General features: G+C 41.7%; 1 long non-coding RNA gene across 1 annotated transcript in view; it reads left to right on the forward strand.

Moving 5' to 3' along the window:
* LOC138922008 (uncharacterized) overlaps positions 1-5,555 on the forward strand; it is a 42,304-nt gene extending 36,749 nt beyond the window's left edge. Inside the window, exon 2 of the long non-coding RNA XR_011435097.1 lies at positions 5,095-5,555. This is a non-coding gene — a long non-coding RNA (uncharacterized lncRNA). The remainder of the gene's footprint in view (positions 1-5,094) is intronic.
* The last annotated feature ends 445 nt before the right edge of the window (positions 5,556-6,000 follow it).

A 6,000-nucleotide genomic window follows, 5' to 3' on the forward strand; every position in this document is an offset into this window, starting at 1 on the left:
TAAATCTGTCAGTGGCTGTGTCTGGGTGAGTGATTTGTAAGCATGTTAATGTGAGTGAGGGAATGAGCATGTGCATATGTGTGAATTTGCCCATTTGTGAGAGTAAATATATGAACTTGTACATTGGCGAGTATGTTAGGATTTCAATATTAGAGAATTGCTACAGATGTCTGTGTGTCCAAGTGTATCCTTGAATTTGTGGCCATGTGCTCAGGTGTTAGCATCTTTGTGTGAGTGAGTGAATGTTTATCAGGTTCGTTGCCATGAGCTAGTTAACAGGTGAGCATATTTGTGTGAGTGAAATATGAACAAATATATGAATGGAAGTGCGCAGGAGTGTATTTTCTTCCGTGGGTGAATATTTGAGCTTGATGGAGGATGTGAGCATGTTCATACGTGAGTGTCTATGTGAACATGTTCCTGACATTAGAGAGTGTTGAGGTACACGTGCAAGTGAGTGTGTGAGTGGGAGCATCCGAATGTATATATTTGCGTCCCTGTGTGAGTGAATCTACAGTCATGGTCGTGTGACTGAGTGAATGTTTCAGCATGTTTGTGTACAGGAGTGAATGTGCTGGTAGGTAAATGTGAATGTCTGTGTGTCTGTGAATGGGAGTGAATTAGTGGGCAAGCCTGAGTGTTTTGTGAGTGAGTGATTGTGTGAGTGTATGTATGTGAGCACATCTGTCTGGACAATGCCTGTGTGAGCCTGTTCATGGGTTAGAGTGTTCTCTTGGATGCAAATCTGTGTGCTTAAGGTGAAAACTGATGTATGCTCATCTGTAGAAAGAAATCTCTAAGCATGTGAATCACGTTCAGCATATTTGTGTATAGTGGATGGGCAAGTATGTCTTCTTGGGATCTTATTAATATGTGACCATATGGGAATAAGGTAATTCGTGCCCACATGTGTGAGTAAATGTAACGGTGTTTATACAAATGAGTGAACTGGTGTGCTTCGAAGTCAGCGTGAGCACGTATGTGCGTGATTATATATACAATATGTATATATCATAAGAGTGAATATGTGAACATGTACATCTGAGAGTGTGTTACTAGGACAATACTGGAGAGTTGATGTAAATGCTTGTTCACGTTCAAGTGCATCCTTGAATCTGTGACCATGTGCATGGATGTTAGCATGTTTGTGTGAGTAAGTGAATATGTATCAGGTTCCCTGTTTGAGCTAGTTAACGTAGTGTGAGCATATCTGTGTGAGTGAAACATGAGCATGTACATGCAAGGACACATGAGTGTATTTTCTTTTGTGAGTAAACGTTTGGCATCTGAGGTGGATGTGAGCATGTCTGTGTGCATACGGCCATGTGAGCATCTTCTGGCTTTTGATTATGTGAATGACACGTGTGGTGAAGGTGTGAGTGGGAGCCTTTGAGCATCTATATTGGTACCCCAGTGTGAGAGAATTCGTGGGCATGGTTGTGACTTGGATGGAGTGAATGTTTGAGCATGTTTGTGTGAAGGACTGAATGCGTCAGTGTGTGCATGTGAAGGCATATGTGTTTTTGAATGTGAGTGAATTTTTGAGCTTGAGTGTGTGAATATTTGAGCGTGTTCTGGAGTGAGGGAATGCGTGAGTGTCAGCATGTCTGAGTGCCACAGTGTATGTGTAGGACTGTTCACGGACAAGACTGATTTCTCAGGTGTAAATTTGCATGCTTAAAGTGAACATTTATGGGCACTCACCTGTAGACATGAATCTATAAGCATGTGAATGCATGTTACCATATATCTGAGTAGCCAGTAAGTTTGTTTTCCAAGTGATCTTGTTAATGTGTGAATATATTTGAATAAAGTAATTTTGTGAGCATGTGTGTGAGGGAATGTAAGTGTCGTTATGTAATGTAATTGAGTGAATTTGTGAGCTTCTTGGTGACTGTGACCATATTTGTGTACAAGTGAATATAGGAATAAGTTACTGTTTGGGACAATGATAATTTGCATGGGTAAGTGAATGTGTGTGAATAACTGCTATGCATGTATCTGAAGTGGGCGTTAACTTATCACCTTCATGTGTGTGAATGAATATGTAATTAAGCTCATGAGAGTGAGTGAGGTGCAAAAAATTTTTCATTCGTGACTGTTTGACCATTTGGCTGGGAATGGATGTTAGCACGTGTATGCATGTGGGTAAATTTGTCAGTATATGCATTTGCATAGTGAATTGTCAGCGAGTTAATGTGAGTGAGTGAAAGTGTAAGCGTGTGCATATATATGAGCATTTATGTTCTTTAGAGTGAATATGGGAACCTGTACGTGTGTGAGTATGCTGACATAAATGTCTGTGTGTTCAAGTGTATGTTTCAATTTGTGACCTTGTACATGGAGGTTAGCACATTTGTGTGCATTAATGAATGGGCATCAGTTTATCACCGCTACTTAGTTAATGGGTTGAGTGCATTTCTGTGCGAGAAAAATGAACATGAGTGTGAGTACACATGAGGGTATTTTCTTCTGTGAGTAAAAATTTGAGCTTCATGGTAGATGTGAGCACGTTCTTGTGCGAGCATCCATGTGAACATGTTCCTGATTTTCACAATGTTACTGTGCATGTGTAAGTGAATGCGTCAGTGGGAGCATTTGAGTATATATATTTGAGTCCTTGTGTGAATGAATTTGTGGGCATGATCATGTGATTGAGTGAATGGTCAGCATTTAAAATATTTAAGTAAATATTTTTGTTTGTGTAAAAGAGTGAATGGTCAGTGTGAGCGTTTGAATGTGTACGTGTCTATGAATATGTCTATGAAGCGATTTTGTGGGCATATTTCAATGCATAAATGCGTAAACCTCGTTGTTTGAGTGAGTGAATGTGTAAGTTTGTGTATATACGTATGTGTCTGGGCAAGTGTATGTGTGAACCAGCTCGTGGTGTTTCACTGTGAGCAAAATTTTGTGTTTAAGTGAATATTTCTGTGTGCTCGTTGTATGTATGGATGTGAGCATGTGTAGACAGGTGACCATGTTTGTGTGTCATGAGAGTGTAAGGGGTTTCTTTCACTATCTTGTTTATGGGTAAGTATATTTGAGTAAGGTAATGTATGAGTATGTGTGCAAGGGAATGGAAGTGTTTTATGTGGTGTGGAAATTTGTGACTAGTTGGGGGCTATAAGCATGTTTGTGTGCAAGTGAAGCTGTAAGTGTGTTTCTGTTGGAGACAATGATAATTTGCATTTGTAAGTGAATGTGTGATTGTGGGCCTAGAGACCTAATATGCGTAGTATATGGATGAATTTTTCATCATATTCGTGTGGGTGAATGTGTGATAATACTCCTGTGAGTCACTGAATTGCGGGCCTGTTTGTGTGAGAGAATGTGTGTATGTGAGTGTGTATGTATGTGAGTATGTCTACAGGTGTGAGTAATTTGTCGATATATTTATAGGAGTGACTAAATTATATTCATGTTAATGTAGGTCAGTCAATGTGTGACCCTGGGCATATATGTGAGCCTAGACATTTTTGAAGGTGAATATGTGAACTTGTACGTGCATTAGAGTGTGCTAGGGGTAGAATACTTGAGTGGTGAAGTAAATGTTTGAGTTCATGTGTATGCATTAACTTGTGAGCATACGCATGGATGATGGCATGTTCATGTGAGCACATGAATGTGTATTATAGTCACTTTGTGAGCGTATTAATGTTTGTGCATACCGTGTGGGTGAAATGTGAGCCTGTGACTGAATGCATGTGAATTTATTTATGTACTAATGAATGTTTGAACTTTGCGGTGAGCATAAGCACTTTAGTGTGCAAGGGTATATGTGAGCGTGTTCCCAACTGTGAGCATGTTAATGCATGTGCAAAGAGATTGGGTAAATGGGAGTATTAGAGTGTACATATCTGTGTGCCCCTGTGAGAGAATCTGTAATCATGGTCATGTGATTGAGTGAATGTGTCAATTTATTTTTGTGAAGCAGTGTTTATACGAGCATCTCTGAGTGTGCATGTCAGTGAAATTATGAGCATGACATACAAGGCTGAATATGACAGTGGATGGCGGTTCATCTCCCCTAGAACCCACAAGCAGCAGGGGTGATAGAATGCAAACATGAAATATTAAAGCAGCAGATTAAATTTCTAACAGGTAAAAACACCTTGGCTGAGTGGACTAAACTACTGTCCCAGGCATTAATACATTTGAAGCATCAACCAATAGGGCGATTGCCCATTATGCCAGACTAGGGACCCTTACCGCAACACGCCCAATACCATAAAGGTATGGAAGTCACAGGAGACAGCCATTGCTCCAACTCTCACTGTGATTCAAAACCCCATCACACCTGGGGAAGGCATGATCCACTGGAATTTGTAATGGGATGTCCCACCAGGAGGGGTGAGTTACTTAGCACCACTGGGTAAGGGGGAACTACTCAGTCTCCACCGGGAGCCCACTGTCCTGCTGTAAGCTGCACCTATGGAAACACACCATACCTGGAATGGAACATGCACTATTGAAAGAGGGGAAAAAGTGGGAGTCCTAGTCTGGCATATCCCACCCCTAGTCCATCTTCTCATACCTGACAGTGCTGCCTCCCCTGGCTAATGTGCATGGTATGCACAACCAGGTCAAGTTCCTAATGCTGCAGCCCCATTAACATCTAAGGATCAGGCCACAAGTGTAATTCTTATGGAACAAGAAGACCTTCCCATACAAGTTCCTCCTGAATAGCTGTCTTTTCAAACTTGGATTTCTTCTCCTCCAGTGTCCAGTCACAGGATGCGCCCGATGGAAATACCTTTCTACAGTGGGCCCACTCACGTGCCTGGCAAAGGAGTCAATCCAACAGTTGGGTATGGGGACAGCTGTCCCTCTAGCTCATTAGGACAGTCTTAGACATTATTACTGTGCCATTATCCAAACAGAATATTATTTGTTCATTCCTGATGACTCTGTCAATGTATCATCTTTACTAAATCACATGAGGACACAAGTCAATGCCTTGAGTGATCTTACCCCCAGCCTACGGGACTTAATAAGTGGTTCGCATCATGGGGCTCTTGGTGGGAAAAACCATTACTTATGGAGAACCATTATCTTAATCTGTCTTTTCTCTTGCCTATGCTTCTATTACAGCTCTGGCATCTGCCTTCAATGCAGCCTGATCGCCATCTTCATGCCAATAAATCCCCTTGCTAACCGCTCAGGGAACACTGCAGAAGAGAGGGGCGAATAAGATTGTAAGAGCTAGTCATGGAGGACGGAATACAGGAGGAAGTCATCGAGAGGATGTGACTGCTGGTTGACCCCTGCGCTGGACCCAGGCAATTGGAGCCTCCTTCCCCCGCTTGCCCTGTCCTTGGAATGGACCTTCTGCTCACCATTGTCACACTAGGAGCCGTTGCAAGGATGCAGTCCTGAGAAATGAATGTGCTGCTGAGACCATCGGGACTGGATACATGACTGAACCTCATTAAGACCTCTATATAAACTGTTAAGATTCTAGTGGGCGGGAGTGGAGTTCTACTCGTCTTGTGGCTGCCCAAGACAAGCCTTGTATGTATGTTCCCCTGCTTATTAAAATTGCCACCTACCTATCTGGAGTGGCCTGCCTTTTTCTTTGGGCCCTCCTTGCCCTTGGTGTACGGGGGCCAGTTTCAAGCTTCACCCAGGGAACTTCTCAGATTGTGAACCAACAGGCTGAGTGTGTGTAGGTGTGTGAGTAAAATTTTTATCATGTTTGTGTGAGCCAATGAGTGAGCTTTTTATGTGAGTGAGTGAAAGTTTCAGCATGTGTATGTATGTGAGCATAAATGTGACAGTGTATGTGTGAGCCTGTTCATAGTTCAGAGTATTCCATTGTGTGTAATTTTGTGTTTCAGTGAATATTTGTGTGCTCATTGTATGATGAATTTTTGAGCAAGAACACATATGTTAGTATGTTTGTATATAGTGAGTACATAAGTGTTTTCTGGTGTTATCTTAACATATGACTATATTTGTGTAAAGGCATGTATGAGTATATGGGTGTCAGTGAATGTA

This window comes from Equus caballus, chromosome X (genome assembly GCF_041296265.1).
Source record: "Equus caballus isolate H_3958 breed thoroughbred chromosome X, TB-T2T, whole genome shotgun sequence".
Lineage (NCBI taxonomy): Eukaryota > Metazoa > Chordata > Mammalia > Perissodactyla > Equidae > Equus > Equus caballus.